The sequence below is a fragment of the Caretta caretta genome, chromosome 9, assembly GCF_965140235.1.
Source record: "Caretta caretta isolate rCarCar2 chromosome 9, rCarCar1.hap1, whole genome shotgun sequence".
In the NCBI taxonomy this organism is placed as follows: Eukaryota; Metazoa; Chordata; order Testudines; family Cheloniidae; genus Caretta; species Caretta caretta.
Window position 1 is genome coordinate 44,108,653 of NC_134214.1, and position 22,432 is coordinate 44,131,084.

At 43.8% G+C, this 22,432-nt stretch overlaps 1 protein-coding gene and 1 long non-coding RNA gene across 5 annotated transcripts in view; one reads left to right on the plus strand and one right to left on the minus strand.

Annotated features, from left to right (window-relative positions):
* LOC125642570 (glypican-5-like) overlaps nucleotides 1-22,432 on the plus strand; it is a 610,585-nt gene that overhangs the window by 537,064 nt on the left and 51,089 nt on the right. The gene's annotated exons all lie outside the window — the stretch shown is intronic.
* LOC142073277 (uncharacterized) overlaps nucleotides 6,508-22,432 on the minus strand; it is a 29,856-nt gene continuing 13,931 nt past the window's right edge. Inside the window, exon 3 of the long non-coding RNA XR_012670081.1 lies at nucleotides 6,508-8,227. This is a non-coding gene — a long non-coding RNA (uncharacterized LOC142073277). The remainder of the gene's footprint in view (nucleotides 8,228-22,432) is intronic.

Below are 22,432 nucleotides of genomic sequence, written 5' to 3' on the forward strand. Positions count from 1 at the left end.
GCTGTTGTCGGGGTTGAACCTCTGATCAAGATGTCATCATGTGGCAGGACATGATCAGAAATTAAGATATTTGTTGCCGAACCCACCAATAGCCTCCATCAGCACTGGTTCAAGTTTGGTGACTTTCTCTGTATGGACCTATTAGCCTGGAAGACCAATGAATTCTGAAGCATGTTTACCAAGTAATGCCACTACGCAGCTGCATCAAAACTTCAGTGGTGTGATAAGTTCACCAAAGGGGGACATAATCCAAATAGCCAGTCAGACCATCTTACGGACCTCACTAGAGATCTATCTGGGAGGTACTCACTATGCAAGGAGACTATGGGATTTGCCATGATGATGATGATGAAGAAGGAATAAAGAACTGTGCGTGGGGGAAAAACACATTTTCAGGTAAAATTTTAATGAGGATGAAGAATCACTGAGGCCGACAAGAAGGTTCTTCCACGTGGTTCAGAACCTCGCAGTCACAATGTGTAATTTAGCACAGTGCAGCTTTCCGTGACTTGTAATCCTAAAAATAAGCTGAATTGTGCTTTTGGTGTTAGGAGCTGGCATAATCCCTGATGTTCAGAGATTTCTAAATAAGTCAGGAACACATCATGTTGGGATCAAGAGATATTAAAACATGTTCAAAGTCAGAGCACAAACTATTTTTCTGCAGCCCAGCATCCCCCACAATTCTGGAGGTCTGAGCTCTTCCCCTTGTCTCGGTAGCTCATGGAGGTGGATCCAAGTCTTGGTGCTGCAAGTTCTGTACTTGCCTCTGCTCCCACTTGCCACCAGACTCTCTGCCTCCACAGCAGCATGTGGACAGGGATTTCGTTGCTTCCAACTGTTTTCTTCATTTCAGCAAGTTATGGGCTATTTGGGTGGGAGCAATTGTGAGCAGTGTTCGCCCTCTCTAGCCCTTTTATCCTTCCTGGATTGGATTTAACCCATATGAGCCTCTGCTACAGAATATCCCTGCTGACTTCTTTGCACCTCCCAGGCAAGGGAGAGCAGCCTAAAAAGCAGCAAAGAAAATCTATGAGGTGCTCCATCTGTGAGAGAACCCTCGCGCATTTGGCAGACAGTAAGTTGTACCCAGCCTGCACCCAGCCTTCTGTCCCTAGCTCTGTTAGGTACCGGGGCTATGAGTCAAATAGGCAAGCAAAGTTCCCTACCCACTGCAGCAGCCATGACTCCAACATGGAAAACATGGACCAGGAGTCTCTGAGCAGCACAGGGTCTCTAAAGAGAGCAGCACAGAGGCTCTAAAGACAAGGAGGACCCCAGTCAGCCAAGACAGGGGGTAAATCCTAAGGAGTCCCTGGAGAACAGAGACTTGTGGGGCCACAAATCCACACACACACCATGAGTGGGTCCTGAGTGCCCTGGGGAAAGAAACAGGGCTCATAAACAGCCCACTTTCTTCCCAATTCAACTATGAGTTCTCTGGAATCCTGTTGCCTTCCTCCCTCCCACAGGAATGGGACCCATCAGAGGAGAGGATTCATTGAGAAATCTCCCCAGCGGGCTTCCGGCCCTAAGGAAGACAAGCCACACAAGCCCTTACCAAAGTGGCAACAGAGCTCACACAATCAGAAAGAGTGCAAAAAAAATCAGAGAAAGAAAAAAACCAGAAGAAAAAGCACAACAAATCTAAGAGGTATGAATCCTCCTCCTCCTCTCCCTCCTCCACTAAGGACGGTGCATTGTGGACTCTGAATCCATACAGGACTGGGAAAAACTCTGTAAAGCTTTTTTTTCCCCTGAGAAATTTGAGACCATGTGCAGCAAGGTTGTCTCCACAATTCAGATTCAACACGAATAGACCCCTGAGAGTAAGCCCTAGAGTAAATTCTCTCCCTTCAGATCATCCCCTGAGGTTGCAGTTCCCCTACACTCCTTCAAGTGGGCACACTTAGTGCCGTCAGGAGAGAGAGTACAGACCAGCCTTCAGAGATTGGCGCTCTTTTCAGCTTTCCTTTTCGCAGTGATACCAGCTACGGGGCAGCAGACTCTCCAAAGGTAAGCCATGGAAGAGAGGTTTGGTGGGGAAGTCCAGAGGGAACCCTGCCCCTCTCAAAGCCTCTTCCTGACAAAGACCGCATGGGCCTCCATCTAGAGTTGAAGATAGGAGGCAGAATTTCCCATTTCCTGGAAGAGAGGGTTGCATTGTCCATGGATAAGTGGGTCAGGGAGATGGTGAGTCAGGGATACACCCTCAAATGACAGGCTCAGCCCTATCTATTCTTCATCTTGTCCCCTGTCTCCAACAACCCTGTGAAGTGCAATCTGATCTAAAATGAAAGGAACTCATCTTTTAGATATGGGAGTAGTAGAGAGAAGATTCTCAGGATTCCACTTCATCTTCTTCATTGTTCAGAAATGCAAGGAGTGAATCTGAACCATTCTCTGCCTCAGAAGATTCAACAAGTGGATGAAGAAAGCAAAGTTTTAGATGGAGACCCTGGCCTCTATGGTGTTGTCCTTGTCACAGGGGATTTTATGACATCAGTGCCATCCAGGCAGATGCATACCTCCATATCCTCTTCATACCATGCCATCGCAAATTTCTAAGGTTTGCTTACATCAGGAAGCAACATAGTACTGAATATTCCCATTTGGTTTGCTCTTGGCCCCCAGGGTCTTTACAGAGACGTTGGTGGTAATCACAGCCAGACTGAGGTAGAGGGTATCCACCTGTATCCCTTCCCAGATGACATGTTGATCAGAGGTTCAATCCCGGCAACAGCCACATCCTTGATGCTGAATCTTCTGCTGGCACATGGATTTATTGTAAATGTCAAGAAAAGTTCCTTGATTCTGTCCACCAAAATAAGTCACTTAGGAGTAGACATAGACACTTCAATAGCAAAGATCTATCCATTGCTAGCTCAGACTTTGGGTCCCAAACAGCTCAAGGCATCTGGAGCCCAAAGGAAAGGATTCACAGCATAAACCTCCTGGAGCTAAGAGTGGTCAAGCGGGTGCTATGATGTTCTAGTCCACTCTAGAGAGGAAGCATATGCTGATTCAGTCAGACAACATGAACAACCAAGGGTGAACAAGGAGCCCAGCACTGCGCATGAAGCAATAGAAATCATGCAGTGGACGGATCATTCTCCTATTCTTCAGAGTGAGTCAAATAAAATAAAAGAAGACCTGAACCGAAAAGTGAACTGGCTCAGCAGGTGTAAGGCCAGCAACAACCTTTGAGTAGTGCCTGAATCAACCAAACATTCAGCCTTCCTTCAACTGACCTATTAATGAACCATAAGAATGCAAAGAGACCAAAATACTTTGCCAGGGAGGTGGGCCCCCAGATCTGTGGAGACAGATGTCCTATTGCACAGATGGCTGCAGGGTCTCCTCTGCATGTTTCCACTCTTCCTATTATGAAAGACGATGGTCCAGAACATAAAGCGAAAGCAGTCATCAGTGATGCTGATAATTCCATATTGGTCAAGGAGACCCCATTTTTTCACAACCCTATTCTCTTCGAAAGCAACAGGACAGTCTCTTGTACGGTACTCTTCATCATCTGGACCCAAACCAGCTGAATCTAACAGCCTGGCTATTGAAAGGGAAGCATTAGTATCTCTGGGTCTGTCCTCCAAAGTATCAAGACTTCTTTCACCTGTAAGAATATCAACACTAAAACGGTACTCCTCTATTTTGGACCAGATTCGGTGGCTGATGCCTGGAACACAAGGCAAATCCCAGGAAACCAGGGTTTCTGGCTATTTTGGCCTTTCTCCAAGAAGGCTTTGACAAAGGTCTCTAGCCCAGCACCATAGCACATCAGGTGTCTGCCTTTAGTGGTATGATGTTCACAGAATCCTTGGGTTCCCTGGCAGAGAAACCCCAGATAGCCAGATTTATTAGAGCAATCTGATTAGCCAAACTGGCAGTTTTTTCCAAAATGGGACCCACTGCTCTTGTTGAGTCATCCCTTTGAACCACTGATGTTAGTGTCAGCATTCTGTTTGCCCACCTAAACTTACTTTTGGGTAGCCATCATGTCTGCCAGGCGCTGGCAGCCTTACTATGCAGGAGCATTACTGTATGTTCCTCAAGGACAAGGTAGTGCTCAGAACTATTTATTCCTAAGGTGAACTCTTCCTTGCTTCTTCCTTCATTCTCTCCAAGACTACAACACCCCACTGAGAAGTGCTGACAGAACTTAGATATCATAAGAGCTGTGAAAATCTACCTCAAACATACAGAATCCATGAGAAGATTGGCACCCTATTCATATCTTTTCACCCAGAATGACAAGGACTCAGAGCGTCCAGGTACTCCATTGCTACATGGATTAGGCTATGCATTGTGGCGGTGTACACGGCTTTGGAGATGCTGATACAAGAAGGCATCAAGGCACGCTCCCCTTATATATCTGCACAAGAGAGTAAGGTGGAGTAAGACCACCCCTTTTCTCTCTTGTCCAGGCTGCATCACAGGTAGCAGGGTTGCAGGGGTGGGAGAACAGCCTTCTCAAAGCTGCTACTCTCCTTCTTGCACCTTGGCTCATTCCCTCCCATCCCTGCCATAGTGTCAGCCTGCTGTTTTGTCCAGTGCCCCAGGGGATGCAATCTGCCCCAGGTAGAGGGCTGTTGCAAATTACTTCACCCTTCACCTGGTTGGGGGGAAACCAACTTTAACATTTTGATCTGGAGACTTTGAACTCCCTCTTGGCACTGTGGTGTGAGACCCTATACAAGGAGCAAGGCACTGGAGAATCAAGGCCCACGATATTTAAGCAAGTGAACCTCCACCCATGGAGTCTCATTCTATTGTCTTTCCATGAGCAGAATTCTCTTCAGAATCAATGGGATTATCATGTGGAATGTCCCCTAATTAAGTGCAATCAAGAGAGCCATCCACAGATTGCCACAAGATATATAAAACAATTTGGGAGCCCTTCTGAGAATAAGGAAATCCCACATTCCAGACATATAAACCCATACTCTTACACAAATAATCCCTACTCACAAATTGAGTTCCACTGAAGTCACTATTATTCACCTCAATAAGGCATACTCCTATGAGATGAGGATTTTCAAGATCAGGCCCCTTATATGATTATGAAACACCTGAGTCAAAACTTCACATGTTATTAGTAGGCTATCTGAGAAAAGCAGGTGGTTCACTACCTACGCATTTCTAATATTAGTCTAAGATAGGTGTGTAAATCACAAACAAATCCGATATAAAAAATAAATAAATAAAAAGCAGTATAAATAACAACTCTTCATACTTGCAAAACTAGTAGATTTTTTGTGTGTGATTTCCAAAAAAGCTCCAAACAATTTTTCATCTCATCTCAATTTTTTTTTCTTTGCTTGTGTTGGAGAAAACAGCTGGTAACTTCTGCAGGTGGAGATGTGCCATTTGGTGCACACAAAGGAAGTTTGTTTCACTGTGAAATTGTTCCTTTAATCTCTGAGGCAAATTTCTGATTAGCAACTTCCAGAACATACTGTACTCACAGCTATAGCTGTGTCCGGTGATGAAATGTGATCTTATATCAGTGGTTTTCAACCTGTTGTCCATGGACTCCTAGAGGTCCGCAGAAGGTGGTTGTTATCATAGATCAGTGGTTTTCAACCTGTGGTTTGCGGCTCCCTGGGGGTTTGCAGACTATCTAAGATTTCCAAAGAGGTCTGCATGTCCATTCAAATTTTTTAGGGGTCCACACATGAAAAAAGATTGAAAACCGCTGGCCCAGATCATTAGCAAAGTATTTAATTTTTCACACATGCATACAGGCAAAACAAAAAATAGTTGGTTTGCACAGTTCTGTTTCAAAACTTCCTCTGTGTTTCCAAAGGTAGTAGAGTGCAGTTAAGTGTCAAAGTATTGGACTAGACCTCTCATTATGTCTTATTCCTGCTGTTTTGTATTCTGACCGAGCAGTAGGTAACATGTTACTGTGCTGTATTTCACACTTCATTGTTGACCATATTAACATGTTTTTAATACTCTTTAATTCCTTAGTGAATATTAATGTATAGTATTCAGCATTATCTATCCTTTTTCATTTACTTGCTCAGTTTTTCTCCTTATAATTCAGCTGCTTCCCTTTGTCATGTGGTGTTATAATCAGAGGCAAATCCAGTTGTTTTAATAATCAGTTATTATTCCTCCAGGCAAACTGCACTGCAGAGATTTGTCATTTGAGCCAAATATTAATATGCTTCTATAGCAATGATTAATTTAACCTTTTTATAGATTGCAAGAATTAAAAACCTATAATAAATCAGCAGAGGTTTATTATACTGACTGATGTATGTAACCATTAGCTGCTTCAGTTTGTTTTATTTGTAAAGTATTTGCCACCATTTCTTAAAGTCATTATTTATGGGCTTGATCCTAAATCAATGGATAAGAACCTATGAGTTGTATAACAGACCAGAGTGGATAAAAAATAATGGTTTTTAATGGAATTTTATTTAAATCAAATAATAATTATTATGTAATCCTTATTATTATAATTATTTAATGACATTCAATGACATCAAGGACATCCTCCAAGGAAAGATCAGCAAAACAACTCATGCGAATCTTTTTAACTCAACCGTGCTTCCAGCAATGTTATATGGCAGCAAAACATGGTCGCTGACAAAGATTGAAGAACATAACTGTCTGTCACACAAAGGGTGATGGAATGAACAGTTCTGGGCATTTCGCTCCACGATCACATCCCCAACTAAATAATTAGGCAGCAGTCTGGAGTGCAAGGCTGTGTTGATTCCATCAAAAGTTTTGATAGAAACTAGGCAGGGAGGTTGGCTAACTAGGCTGCCTGATTTCCTGCCGGTCAGTAAGTGGGCTGCCTGGTTCCTCAGGCTCCCCAGGCTCCCTGGCTTCCCAATTCTCCATCTGGTGGACTCCTGCTCTCCCTGGCTAGCCAGCTCCCCAGCTGCCAGGCTTCCCAAGTTGCTCACCTGGCAGGCAGGTGGTTGGGTTTTGTTGCTGCCCAGATAAATTGCTGCTTCCTTGCTTCCTGCCCCGAATTTTTTTTTAAATCTGTTCCATGGAAAAATTCACATTTCTGACCCTTTGTTCCAACTCAGAAAATACCAACCTTCCGAATTGTGAAATTTTCCACAGAATGGATATTCCAATTCATGTACAACTCAATAAGTGTAGGACCAAGGACCACTCCTTGTGGGACCCCATAGTAATGATTCCCCAGTTTGTGATCTGTCAGTTAGCCAGTTTGTGATCCATTTAATTTGTGCCATACTGATTTTATATTGTTCCAGTTTCTGTATCAAAATGTCATGCAGTACCAAGTTAATGCCATACAGAAGTCTGTTACATCAACACTATTACCTTAATGAATCAAACTTGTAGTCTCATAAAAATATCAAGTTAGTTTGACAAGATCTACTTTCCATAAACCCATGTTATCTGGCATTAATTATATTACCATATCTTAATTCTTTGTTAATGAAGCCCTATATCAGCCATTCCTTCATTGTGCCCAGGATATCCATCAGGTTGACAGGCCGGTAATTACTCTGGTCATCTCATTTATCCTTTTAAAATATTAGCACAATGTTAGCTGTTTTCCAATCCTCAGGAACATCTCCAGTTTTTCGTAACTTTTTAAAGATCAACATTAATGATCCAGAGGGCTTCTTGGCCAGCTCTTTTAGAACTCTGGGATGCAAGTTATCTGGACTCACTTGATTTAGCAGTGTCTACCTTTAGTAGCTTGCGTTTAACATCTGAGAGTTACTTTTGGAACATCATCGTATGTTATGAGTACATCATCTGGCTTTTTTCCAAATACAGAGCAGAAATATTTATGTAACACATCTGCCTTTTCCGTATTACTATTGACAATTCTACCATTTCCACCTAGTAATGGACATCTAGACATGCACGTGCATACACACAAGCACTTGGTGTGAATGTGACAAGAGAACACCGAATGTAAATTTTCCTAGACAGACAGACAGGATGACATTTCTCTCTCTCTCTCTCTCTTTCTCTAAAAATCCAGCTATTTTCAAATCTGGGATTCACTTATGTGGCCAACCTAATATTCCTCTTTGTCCAAATGAGAATAGAAAAAGATGCTAAATATTTCCTTAAGCCTGGTTATTATCACCTGTCTCTCTCTGGCCAAATTTCTCCATTTCCCAGTCCCTGCTCTGTCTGAGAGAATCAAAGTCCCAATTATTTGTTCATGCTCATTTCCTGTTTGAGATCTTGTTCTTCCAGCCTGGAATGAGAAACAATACCAAGTTACTTATGTGACTGGTCCCATATCTTGAATAGCAAATAATGATACGTTACTGTGCATATTCATAGGATACATTTGTTCATAGAAATGGTTCACCAATCAACGTCAGCTTTGGACAGATCATGGCCTGAGCACAGATAATTTGCAAACAGAAAAAAGGACAAAATTTACCAAACACAGTAGTTGTTGTGAATTGTTTTCCCATATCTGAGTATGTCAAAAAGAGTGATTGCAAAAAGAATGCATTTTTTTTCTGAAATAATGAAGGCTTCTCTCGACCTCCAATTTCTAAAGACTCACTTTATTTCCTCTTTATATTAGTCTCAAGATGTCCAAAAGAGGCCACGCAAGTGTAAAATATGCCCACAATAATTACTTTAAATTACATTGCCACAGATGTCACAGGAGTTCCTACTCGTTTGCTTAAAAATCCATTCCCCAGGTTCTTTACTATGTTGGAAAAAAAGAAGGGGGGTTAGGTTTGTTTAGGGTTTTCTTCAGTTAGGGGGTGCTAGGCGTGGGGAGGAGAGGGAGTTTGATGTTTGAAAATTTAGGTTAAGAGGTAATTGTAATAGATATTGATTTCTATATTAGTGTTCTTGCTCCTTGTATTGTATTTTCTGCTGCCACCTGCTAAAACAGAATGGAATTTTTCATTTTATTGACTAACACTGATTTGAAATCCTGTATTCCTGCACTCTCTGGATCTCTGAAATTATTATAAGCTTACAGGGGAAAGGAAGGTTCAGAACAACATAGATCTTGTGAGCTGTGTGTTTTTAAAGTAATATATGTCAATTATTAGACATGTAGAATGATTTGGGGAAAAAGTAGAGGCTCTTGAACATGAAGCTCTGAAGTTACCTATGGGAGATAAAGTTTCACTAATTATGTTGCAGGCATCCCAGGCTTCCTCAGAGGACACTCCTTGTTTTAAAAGAAAATAAATAAATACCTACAGTATTCTGCACTCATGGTCAAAACAGTACGGGTGGGATTTTCAGAAGTACTCAGCACTGGTGTAACTCTGCCCCTACTGAAGTCAATGGGAGTTTTACTCTCTGCATCATCTCATCCACTAGCACAAATTCAGCTACCATCCCTGTACTGACTCACAGATCTATCTCTGTACTCTAGATCTGTCTCCTTCTGTCCAAACTAAAATTCTAGCCTGTCTCTCTGACATCTCATGGATGTCACCTCACCAGCTCAACATAGCATAGCTAAAACAGAGCTCTTAATCTTTCCTCCCAAAGCCTCCCCTATGCCACCCTTCCCGATCACTGTGGAAAACACCACCATCCTGCCAGTCACTCAGGCCCATAACCTGGGTGTCACCTTCAACTCGGATTTCTCTCGAGGTCCTCAAATCCAGGCTATGTCTAAATCTTGACAGATTCTTTCTGCATATTAACCTAAGATATGGCCTTTTCTATCCATCCATCTAGCTAAAACTCTCATTCAGGCTGTCCTCATCTTGCTTCTTGATATCCTATAATATCCTTCTCTCTGGCCTTGACAAATGCAAACTTGCCCAGTTCATGACTACTCAGAATGCTGCTGCAAAGATCTTTCTCCTAGCCTGTCACTTTGATCATCTCTTTCCATCCCTCCACTGGCTGCCCCTTCTCTTATCAAACATAAGTTACTTCTCTTCACATTCACAGTCTATCCCCTCCCCGCCTATCATCTCCCAATCACTACTGAAGTGCCGACTCCCACCTTCAGTTGACCCGTGGTGCCAGCCTCCATTTTCAAGTAAGCACCGTCATGCATTCTCCCATGCATAGGTGCTAGAAATAGGGGTGCTGGGGTGCAGCACTAGGTAGGGTTTCCAGGTGTCCATTTTTCAACCAGAACACCTGGTCGAAAAAGGACCCTGGTGGCTCCAGTCAGCGCTGCTGACCAGGCTGTTAAAAGTCCAGTTGGCGCAGGGCTGGCAGGCTTCCTACTCAGCTACATATGGCTCCCCGGAAGTGGCAACATGTCTCTCAGCTTCTATGCGGATGGATGGCTGGGGGGCTCCATGTGCTGCCCCCGTTCCGAGCACCAGCTCCGCAGTGCCCATTGACCGAGAACTGCGGCCAATGGGAGCAGAGGCAGTGAGTACACACTGCGCAGAGCTGCCTGGCTGCCCCTACACCTAGGAGACGAGGGACATGTTACTGCTTGTGGGGAGCCCCCCCCCCCAAGGTAAGTGCCACCCAGAGCCTGCATCCTCTCTCGTGCCCCAACCCCCTCCCGAAACCCGCATCCTGCACTCCCACCCGCACCCCAACACCCTACCCAGCTTGGAGCCCCCTCCCACACCCTGAATCTCTCTTTTCTGGCCCCACCCCAGAACCCACACCCCCAGCCCTGAGCCTGCACCCTCTCTCGTGCCCCAACCCCCTGCCTCAGCCCAGAGCCCCCTCCCACACACTGAACCCTTTAGCTCCAGCCATAGCCCAGAGCCCCCTCCTGCACCTCAACCCTCTACCCTAGACTGGTGAGCAAGTGAGTGAGGGTGGGGGAGAGCGAGCGACAGAGGAAGGGGAGATGGAGTGAGCAGGGGTGGGGCCTCAGAAAAGAGGCAGGGGAGGGGCAAGAGTGTTTGGTTTTGTGTGATTAGAAAGTTGGCAACCTTAGCACTAGTGTTGCCAGGTGTCTGTTTTTTTATCAGAATGCCCAGTTGAAAAGGGACCCTAGCGGCTCTATTTATCCCCCTCCCCAAAACCCTCCTCCCTCACTGCAGCCCCAACCCCCTTTTTCCCTCTTTGCCCCTTCCTCCGCCCATTATACTCATCTTCTTCTATGAAACATTCATGTCTAATTTTTCCCCAAAAATACTTGGATTACATTTCCCCCAAAATAAAATTTCCGCCCATGACTCACAAATTGTAGCAACCTTCAGCTTCTCAGTCCAAAATCCTTCTGTTTTAGGTGGAGGATTGTGATGCTCTTATCCCTTGTTATGATAATTGAAGGGTGAGTTCACAGCCATCAGTCTCAAGAAGGTCTGTGATTCATCCAGTCATTCATACCTCTCAGTGTAACAGTACAAAGCAGCAGAAGGAAACTGTTTTTGGAGGGGCTGTAACTTGGGAACTTCTTGGTCAAATGACCTCAAGTTGGATCATGAGTGCAACCCTACACTCCCCATGAGGCATATCAAATTCCACAACAATCCAATTAATGGTTTGGATTTCAGAGTATAAGAACGGCCATACTGGCTCAGACCAAAGGTCCATCTAGCCCAGTATCCTGTCTTCCAACAGTGGCCAATGCCAGGTGCCCCAGAGGGAATGAACAGAACAGGTAATCAAGTGATTCATCCCCTGTTGCCCATTCCCAGCATCTAGCAGACAGAGGCTAGGGACATTTCAGAGCACTTATACCAATCATTCTTTAAAGCATGTAAAATGGCAGGAAGGGAAACCCTCTAGCCATTTTTCTGTATTGGCAAATGTGTAGTGTAAACATGTACATTTTCTTTAATACTGTTCTCAGTTTGGGTCCCCAAATATTTATGGGTGCTGTGCACAATCTTGGATAAAACTCAACAGATTGAGACCATTTGGACCCACAACACATCAATAGTTCGATCTCTAGCTCTGCGGGGGAAAAAATTAAATAGAAACTTTTTTTAAAATAGCTATTTTTTCAGGGCTTATATCTCCAGAAGGCCTGGCTCAGATGGCTCCATATTTGGGTCACTAACCCTATGCTGCACCCTCCTGAGGCAAATTTCTAAGAAATCCCACTAAGCATGTTGATTTTAGAGGTCTTAGAAAAGTTGACTTGTAAACAGATTTCGTGATGCAACCTTAATTATAATGGCAACCGAGGGTACTTACACACCAACCATTCATGTAGTATCTCTTTCCTCATAATCTTTCAGTATTTTTATCCTCACAGCACCCCTCTGAGGTAGGGCAGTACTGATGGCTCCATTGCACATATGGGGAACCAAGGCACAAAGTAGGGTGACCAGATGTCTCTATTTTATAGGGACAGTCCCAATATTTGAGGCTTTTTCTTATATAGAAGCCTATTACCCCCCCCCGCCCCCCCACTCCCTGTCCCAATTTTTCGCACTTGCTGTCTGGACACCCTTGCACAAGGAGACTAAGTGGTTTGCTACGCAGTGGAACAGGGAATTGAACCCAGGACGCCTAAATCCCAGGCTAGCACAATAAGCACCCTGGACCATCCTTCCTCCTAGAAGGTAATCTTGTGTGTGCTGTTGTGAAAGAAACACAGTAGAAAAGAGGCTGTGTTGCTGCTGAACTTTATTTTTGTTTTATGTAGATGCTCCTGCAATAGAATGCATGGTTAGAATGTGCATCAGCCCACTCATAATGGAACCATTATTCTGCCGTTAGAGTTCTGAATTGCAGCTAATAGATTTTCATTTTGTTTTCACCGTAAAGTCATATTTGATACATGCGGAAATGTGCATATCAAGTAGATCATTTTTTAAATGTGTGATTTAAATAAGTTTTGCGTAAGGACCTTTGAAAAAAAAGAGAAGACCATATAATCAACAGTTACTGGAGTTAGGTGGTAAACTAAAAGCATCCAAGTACATTAGTACACTTTTTAGGAATCTGCTTAAGAGTTAATTTTATATGATGTCAAAGAAAATCATTAAATGTTTCTTTATATGTATACATATGTGTGTGGAAGTATGTGCATATATCTATGTATAGAACAGGGAGAACATTTTAAAGCTCAGGCTATTTAATTATTTTTAATGTCTTCTGTGTTATTTTAAAGAATGGCTTAAATGAATCTATATTAAGCTTCTATTATTGCACCCAGGCAGAATCCCATTATAGAACTTGGATATCTAGGGCTTTTTGGACAAATGCATAAAGATTCATTTTATCTCTAGTTTATTCTAATTTCCTTCTGTTTTAAGGTGAAAGAATGATATTCTTTATTGGTGGATGGACTAATAGTAGTGTAGATCGTACAACTATTGCCTGGGTTATCCTTTGCAGATTAACATACATTTTTTCAAACAATGTGGCGGGGGGAAGTCAGTGATTGTGTGAAATTTTTAAGCTAAACCAACCTTTTTATAAATAATATTTCAGGGACTTTTAGGCTGATGTTTTCAAACTTGGATGCCTAAAGTAGGACACCTGAATCCATATTTATAGCCAGATTTTTAAAGGTGTTTAGATGATCAGTGGAATTTTCAAATGCACCCAGGCATCTAAAGCATTTGTGCAATCCCACTACTATGTGCCTATCTGCATCGTAGGCACCTAGGGTATGACTACACAGGAAAGAAAACCCCGCAGCTGGCCTGTGCCAGCCAACTCAGGCTTGTGGGGCTTGGGCTGAGGGGCTGTTTCATTGTTGTGTAGACTTCCGGGCTCGGGCTGGAGCCCTGGGACCTTCCCACTTTGCAGGGTCCTAGAACTCAAGCTCCAGCCCAAGCTTGGAATTCTACACAGCAATGAAACAGCCCCACAGCCCAAGTTGGCTGGTGTGATACATGAAGGGGAGGGTAGCTCTCTTTTATGGACACCCAGCCAGCCAGTTAGCTATAAAATCCCTCTTAGTAGCTGTCTCTACTTGCTTTACCTGTAAAGTGTTCAAAAGTCTCACTGCAGCCATAGGTAAAAGGAAGTGAGTGGGCACCTGGCCAACGGAGCCAATGGGAAGGCTAGAACTTTTTAAAACTGAAACAAGACTCCCCTTTTGTCTGTCTGTGTTGTTCTCCCGGAGAGAAGGGACAGAGCAGCAATGCAGTAAGAAGCTTTGGGCCAGGTATGAAAAACCATCAGATCATACCTAGAAACTCCTCATTTAAAACCCCAGATATGTAAGTGGATCAGAAAATGTTTAGGAAGACATGATTAGGTTTATTTCTTTTATTTCTTTATGGCTTGTGTATTCCTCTGTGCTAACCCCAGGTGCTTTTGTTTTGCTTGTAACCTTAAAGCTGGACCTCAAGAAAGTTATTGTTGATGCTTAATCCTTGTAAGTGTTTGTTGTTGTTTTTTTAAATCTAGCAATAGCCTGAGTTTCCAGATGTATATTCTTTCTTTCTCGGGCCGCGGCTCAATCTCAGGCTGAAGAGCTCCCTCCACAAGGAGCAGATTCAGTTTCAGTTCCTGTTTTTTCCAGGATCTACACTTCAGCTGCTGACAGAAGGTACACTTCTATGGCCCTTGCTGAGGCAACAGACACAGTCGGAATGCCTGTCCGTTAGTGGAATGGCCTCCCTGCAGGAGAGGCACCTCTTAAACCCAGGAGAACCAGGCATGCCCCTTACTGGGGGCAATCCCCAGAATAGGGGGGGAAAGGGTTAAAGACCTTTTTTAAAAAAAAACAGGGCAAGAAAAACAAAGGAATCTCTGAGACTAAGAAAAGAACAAAAGCACTAAAAACAGCTAAGAATGCATTTCTAAAGAAGTAAAGTATCCATGAAGGGACTGCTAATCACTATCTGTAGCCAGGGGCAGTTAAGAAGAAACTGAGAGTGATTTGCGGGCCCAGCACTAATTAGCCTCAAGGCAGAGCATAAAGAGGGGAGAGTACATGTGTGGGCCAAACAGACACTGCTACCAAAGATCTCTGATCAGAAGCACAGGGATGCATGTACACCTACAATGGAGTACCCACAGGGACATGACTCGAAGAAGAATCTCAGTGTGCTCAGCCATAGGGCAGTTTGCATGGTGGTGCTAACCTGGAGCCGTGGATCCTGGAAGTCCTAGGGTCTCCTACACAGTTCACATGTGAAGCTGACCCAAAGCCACAGACCCTGGAAGATCACCGAAACTTGCCTGTGGTTTGTTGAAAGTTTGTTGAACAGGTATATTTTCATGAAAGATTGTCACAAAAATCCCTGACTGTGCCATTCGTGTGGACATCACTTGGCTTTGGACCCAGCCCTTTATGTTGCTGCAAGATGGAATTATCTGGTACCAGGTACTTGAGCAAGCTTCCTTTTCAGAAGGGCACCCCCTCTTTGCCCCATCGAATCACAGAAATGCCAGGTTGGGAGGGACCTTGAGAGGTCACCTAGCCGAGCCCTCTACAAGGAAGGACCACATATACCTATCCTTATAGTTAGAAAGATTTTCCTAATATCAAACCTAAATCTCCCTTGCTGCAGATTAAGCCCATTATTTCTTGTCCTATCTTCAGTAGACATGGAGAACACTGTCTTTGTAACAGCCCTTCACATATTTGAAAACTGTTACCAGGTCCCCGCCCCAGTCATCTTTTCTCAAGGCTAAACATACCCAGTTTTTTAAACCTTTCCTCATAGGTCAGGTTTTGTAAACCTCTGATCATTTTTGTTGCTCTCCTCTAGTTTGTCCACGTCTTTCTTAAAGTGTGGATCCTAAAACTGAACACAATTACCTCCTGTGTCTTAAATACAACACTCCTGTCAATACACCTCAGAATGATATTAGCCCTTTTGGTAACAGGATCACATTGTTGGCTCATGTTCAATTTGTGATCCACTGTAACCACGAGATCCTTTCCAGCAGAACTGTCACCTAGCCAGTTATTCCCCATTTTGTAGTTATGCATTTTATTTTTGCTTCCAAAGTGCAGTACTGTGCACTTGTCTTTACTGAATTCCATCTTGTTGATTTCAGCTCAATTCTACAATGCGTCAAGGTTTCTAATTGTGACTGCCAAAGTGCTTGCAACCCCTCCCAGCTTGGTGTCATCTGCAAATCTTATAAGCATACCGTCCATTCCATTATCCAAGTCATTAATGAAAATATTGACTAGTACTGAACCCAGGACAGACCTCTGCAGGATCCCACTAGATACATCCTCCCTGTTGGGCAGCAAATCACTGATAACTACTTTGAATATAGTTTTGTAATTCAAGCAAGAAATGCATCCGATGAAGTGAGCTGTAGCTCACAAAAGCTTATGCTCAAATAAATTGGTTAGTCTCTAAGGTGCCACAAGTACTCCTTTTCTTTCAGTGTAGTCAGTTGGAGTTGCAGGAACTTAGCAACTGTCAGGATCAGGCCCCTTCTCTGCAGAGGGGAATGCCCCTGAAACATCAGCAACATGTCACCCTTTTTTGTCAGTCTCTACTGACCTAGGAAGCAGGAGTTCAGAGTTCACTCAGAAACCTGACAGAATAAGCAGATGCTGACTGACCAGACTGTTTTAGGAAATAGATAGGTTGTTAAGCCCATGATAGCAATGGTGAAGAATACATTTTGCCTAGAAGACAAAAAAGCTATTGTTGCTTATTTATGTAACCTATATTAAAATAGAAATGTAGCCTCAGTTGAAAAGAATCTACTGAAAACACCCACCACAATTTCTTTATCATTTATCTTCAGTCTAAATGCATTCTTCTGCATTCAGCTGCATTGCACAGTGTGAACTAATTTTCCGTTACTGTAAAAGCCTTCAGATAAGGAAAAGTTATCTCAGATTCATAGCGCTGTCCTTGTCTTGGTATTTTGGAAAGGACTATCTTGTGTACGTCTCACTGTGGTAAAATACTAGACAGAATGGCTTACCAAAGATTAATTGCATTCTTCTTGACGGCGGATTCTTCACCAAATGTGTTTTTCCCATCATTTTGTCTTGCTGAAATGACAGTATTCTGATAAACATACAGACTTTGTATAATTCATCAGAAATTTAAATAAACATTGTCTCAAACTTCTAATTCCCTCTTCTTAACCCCAGTGGCATGTTCCAAAATAATAACTTCTGGCATATGAAAACACAAGACCAAGTTTTGCTACACTAAGCGCTAATGAAGTCCCTCTGCACATTTATATACAAACTTTTAAACAGACACAGCATATCTGAGTTTTCTAGTCTGAGGTCATATTACTGTAGGACCACAGCTCACAGTTTACATAATCTGCTAGTTTATCAAAGTATGTGACAGTGACTAATTTTGTTTTACATGGCTGGGAGAAGTCGAGGTGGGGTAAAGTCAGCTGGAGAAGAAGGCATAGGGATGGGGATACAGTCTATACTGGCAGTCAGAAGATGGGGAGGGGAGATGGAGTAGCCTGGGAAAGGTGCAGCTCGAAAGCTTGGGGCGGGGGAAAGGCCAGATGGGGGAGACAGTCTGAAAGCAGGGTTGTGTGTGTGCAAGTGCGCACGTTCACATGCTACTACACAGTAGCATGAGCCTGGGGAGAGAGCTGGATGCTGTGGAAAAGGACGAGGAGCAGAGAGAGAGAACCATGGGAAAGCACAGGGAGGCTGCACTGGAGAGAGTGGAGACCCAGAAGACAAAAGCAGGGAGGAGCAAAAACAAGACAATTAGCCAAGTGAGGAGAGAAAGGGGCAGCTAACAATAAGGCAGCTATCATCAAAGGGTGACAGCAACATTTCAGCCTTTTGATCTAATAAGCAGCAAGGCAATCAAAGGAGTTTTAAGAGAGACTTACTCGCTAGGGGTGTGATTCCCTGCTTGTGTACACATACTCATGCTAGCTCTCACTGAGCTAGCGCAAGTGCAAATGGCAGTGTAGTCGCTGGTAGGTACATTCGATGAGAGCTAGCATGAGTATGTGTACACAAGCAGGGAATCACACCCCTAGCTCATAGCGCAGAGTTAGCCTAAAAGAAATCACAGTGGAACAGACAGAAATAGGCCAAGGGCTGATACAGAAACACGGTGGTCTGTTTTTCAGATATGCTGAGCATCTGCATTGAGAATGAAACTCAGCCCACTGCAGAGGGTCAGGAAAAGCCACAGGCACCACTTAAGTCTCACTTAAGCCCTGTTCTGAGGGCCTGAGTGGCACATAGCCCTAGTGTTTGTCTCTGCACCCTAACCCTGCCAGAGGTCTCCTGTGCAGGGAGCTCCGGGTGCTTAGCACCTCTAGAAATCAGGCTGATTATTTAGGGACAGATTTTTAAAGCTACCTAAGGGTATATTTACACAGCAACATAAAACCTAGGACTTGCCCATGTCAGCTGTCAAGGCTGAATCCCCATTCTGGCACTTCGAGTGCAGAAGATGGGGGCCCGCAAAGATTCTAAAAAATAAAAAATGGCCACTCCAGGCTTGTATTAAACTCCCAAGGTTACAGCGTTTCTCTGACCTTGGCTTGGTAAATGCTGCCAGCACCCAAGTGCAAAACCCCTTTGAGAACCCAGGAAGGCATACTTGGGAATTCCTTCCTGTGGGGTGCCCTCAAGCCCTTTCTCACACACACACACCACTCCGGAGAAGAGCTGAGAAAGAAAAACAAAGGAAATCAGCTGTTGCCACCAGCTAATTAAACAACATGTACACAAACCTCTTAGGACAGTCTCCAGGGCGACGTTAGTCATTTCCGTCGCTTTCCACCTCCAAGGACTGTGAACTGAGGAAGAAATCTTGGGATTTCCCATGTAAGACCTCTAAGAAGAGAGATTTGAGCCCCGAACCAGCCAGAGGGATACCTGCCACGTTTGGTCTCCTCAGTACCAATGGTACAAAGGTGTCTAAACACGGTGCCCACGGATTGCATGGGCCCTCTGCAGCAGACACCGCTGGTAAGCCTACAGACCCTATTGGCACAGGCAGCAAAGCATTGCTACTACAGGTCAGGGAAGGAGCATAGACCATACCACCTCTGGGCAGATGGCACGGGTATGGATGCCCCCGGCAAAATATTGAAATTTTCCACCAACTGGAAATTCCATAAATCTTGAAATTTTCCACAAACCAGAAATTCCAAGTATCAGACAGCTTTAAACAGGAATCCTTTCACTGACTTCATGGTCTTTGATCAGGCCCAAAGTGAATAAACGTTGATCAACGTAAAGCTGCTCATGGCTTCTTTTCCTCTCCAAATAAAAAAAAATAGACTAACATTTGGAACAAATAAATCTAAATGCCTTTTATTTTTGAGTAACAGTCACTTTGCATAGTAAAAAAGTTTATTCTGATGTGTGCAAACAGTTGAGATTGAAGGATGTTAATACTGCCAGTCTCCTGCCCTTCTGGGAGACTGAACTTTTTGTGTGTGTCTATAGACACGATTGTCAATCCTTTCCACTTCTTTTTCCAATTGAAGCACCTCTGTTTAAAGGTCTTGCCTGGCTATGCTGCAGGGTTTCCTATTAGAAATCTAGCAGTGACACAAGAGACGATGTCTGCCAGTGTTTTCTCATCATTAACAAAACCAAAGTGAACTTTTCTCTGAATTTACTGTTTACTCAGATTTAATCAAACCTCATGTTGCCAATGGCTACCTGAAGATGAATAACTGGGATAAACCATGAGGAGTTTCCAACTGGCTTGGTAGCAGTTGTTCCCTTTCAAATATGGCCCTGATTCACGGGACTGTCCCTATTTAGCAAAGCACTTACGCCTATCCCATTGGCATTACTGTTCGTAACTCTGAACAAGACATTACGGGATGCTCCTCGGGGCGGACTGTTTGGCGTGAGGGCTCACAGCTGTGCCTGCAAACTTCAATTTCTTTATCTCCTGCCTAGAAGTGGCTGCCCGGTGAGTGGGGGTGGTGACAGGCAGCTGCAAGGGTGATGAGTGAGGCGCCCTGGGGCTGTGGCCCTTTAACACTGAGCTGCTCCTCCAGTGCTCAGCGTGCAGGCAGGAGCTTGGGTTCTAACTCCGGCATCAAATACTCCAGGCCGGATTCCAGCAGGAGCTGAAGAAGTTTCTGTCCCGGCTGGGAGTGCTCATGCAAGCTTGTCCCAATCCCGGCCAAAGGGAAGGGTGCGAGGACTGTGCCTATGGCTTACAGGAAATCAGCGCAGACCCCGGCTCTCTTCGTGCTCTCCCTGCTTGGGGGCTCACAGCTGTGCCTGTGAAACTAACTCAGCGTCTTCATCTCCTACCTGTAAGTGGCTGCCCCCCTGTGTGGGGAGTAAGGAGTGGGGGCGGTGACAGGCAGCCCAGATGTGCCTACCTTTAAGATGCAATACAGGCACAGGACAGTATTTGCTGCTTGTTGTTTTTTGTCTCCGCTGCTGCCTGACTGGTTATTTCCAGTTCCACATGGTGTCCGGTTGACTGGTCAGTCCGTAACTCTGGTGTGCGTATCTTTGAGCTTCTACTGTAATAGGATTTAAGTATGGGCTTCACACGAGGTTGTTTGGTGCAGTTTGGGGTTTTAATTAATCACTCTTTCTTTAGAGATACAGGCCAGATAAAACTGAACTGTCAGACAACCTCAGCGGAGAAATGTTACCCACAATATTTATATATATTTGTCAGACTTTGCTTTAATTTATTGTAGGTTTGACTGCTTGCTTATTTATTTATTTACTTATTTTCATTACACCAATGAAAGTGTGACAAATTTATCTTAGAACTGTCTTCTATTGCCTTAGTTTATTTATGCATGTTTATCACTGCTTTGAGGTCTGTAAAAAGTAATTATTCCATAGATAAGATTCTTTTAAGCTAGCGGGTCTACTTATTTGTACTAAATAGGCTGCCGCAATAATTTCCTGCATAATGTGAGGTTAGGTAGATCAAAAAAAGCTCTAAGGTACCACAGAATTTCCATGTTCCCTTGAAGTTCCTTAAATTGCTAGAAACTGATTTTTTTTTACCTCGCAAGTTAGATACAGTGCTGAAAGACCACAGCATAAATGTCCTCATTCCTTAAAGTACTATATCCATGGCATTAGCCTTGAAGAAGAAAGATAAGGGAGTCAGTCATTCTCCCATTTTCTCCTGCCCAGGAACTGAGATACTGAACCCTTTAACTGATAACATACAAACTTGTGAGCCGTGCAGGTGTTTCAATAAGAGACTTGTCTCATCAGTGGTATTCCAAAAGCATCTCACTATCTTTTCCTATTTTTTTAAAGGAGAGAAGGTAACATTTCTCAGATGCATTTGTAATTTCTCTTTTCCATGGATGTGGGATCTAGCTATCTATTTAGGTACTTTTATGGCCTCACAGTCATAAATAGATGATTATAAAACCCCTGTGAAGGAGGGAAGTACTATCCCCATTTTATTGATGGAGAACTGAGGCTTGGGGAAGATTAAACATGCCCAAGGTCACACAGGAAGTCTGTGGCTGAGCTGGGCATTGAATCCAGGTCTCTTGAATCCCTGCACACTAGAGCATTCTTCCTACCCTGCCTGGAAATTCCTGAGCACAGTGAAACCAGTGTACTTCCATTAAATGGGAAGAGATAAGGTGTGGAGATATCACAGAGGAGATCTCTGTGCCCCCCCTTGTGTTGCAGAGGCCTCCACAGTTGGCCTCTGATGGAAGGGTGATGGGACTGAGCGGAGGGCAATTCAACCACTGGATCGACAGCTACATGGATTTTCTGGCCTAACTCCACATAGAATAGGTGTGTAATGAGCCTGGGTTACTATTGCAGTCCTAAAGCTCTAGTAGCATCGACAGAGAGAATGCTCAGATGCACTGTACCTTCCCCATGTGTTCAGAGGAGGATTTCAAACACTCAGTCATCTGCATGGTTTCCCCACACACAGCCCATGTAGTCTAGCTATATAAGCATGGCTCAGGATTTGGCCTTGAATTTCCAGTGATATTCCTTCAACTGCAGCTAAACAGTACTATCTGTAATGCCTCAAATTACATCTCAGCAAGAGCCCTGTGAGTGCAGCCATAAAAGAATTATCAAAATAACCTGTCACTCTGTGATGAGGTGCTAATGGGAATTTAAGGTGCAAGAATCTGTCTTTTCAGTAGGATTTTTAGATGTGTAACTTTTATGATGAAGATAGTGCTAATTTCATGCAGATTCAGATAAACCAGATACAAATGATCTCTGTAACCCATGACTTAGATGGTAGCCTGTCACTATGTGGAACAATTTCATATTACAGTGACTTATAAATTGAAAGTTGTTCTTTTGCATCACTGTTTCTATGCAGAGCATTTTAGAAATACATGGTATCTGTTGTGGTGGGACTGTTCTGCATCCTTGGAACACAAATGCCCCTTTGATGTGCACACAATTGAATTTATTTATGGTCAAATTCTGGCATCTTTAACGTGCTGAACGTAGCCTTCTTCCATGAATCGGGCTGCACGTTTGTGTTGGTGCTGAAAATGAGCTCTCGCAGGAGCACCCTCCACCCTGGCACGACAAGCCTAATCCCAACCCAGTGAGGAGGGAAGGTTGAGGGAGGGGCTGGAAAGAGAGTCCACCCAGCTCTCACCCCGCAGCGGTGACTCCTGTTCTGCAGGGCTGGGCCTGTCTCCCTACCCCACATGTTGCAACCTG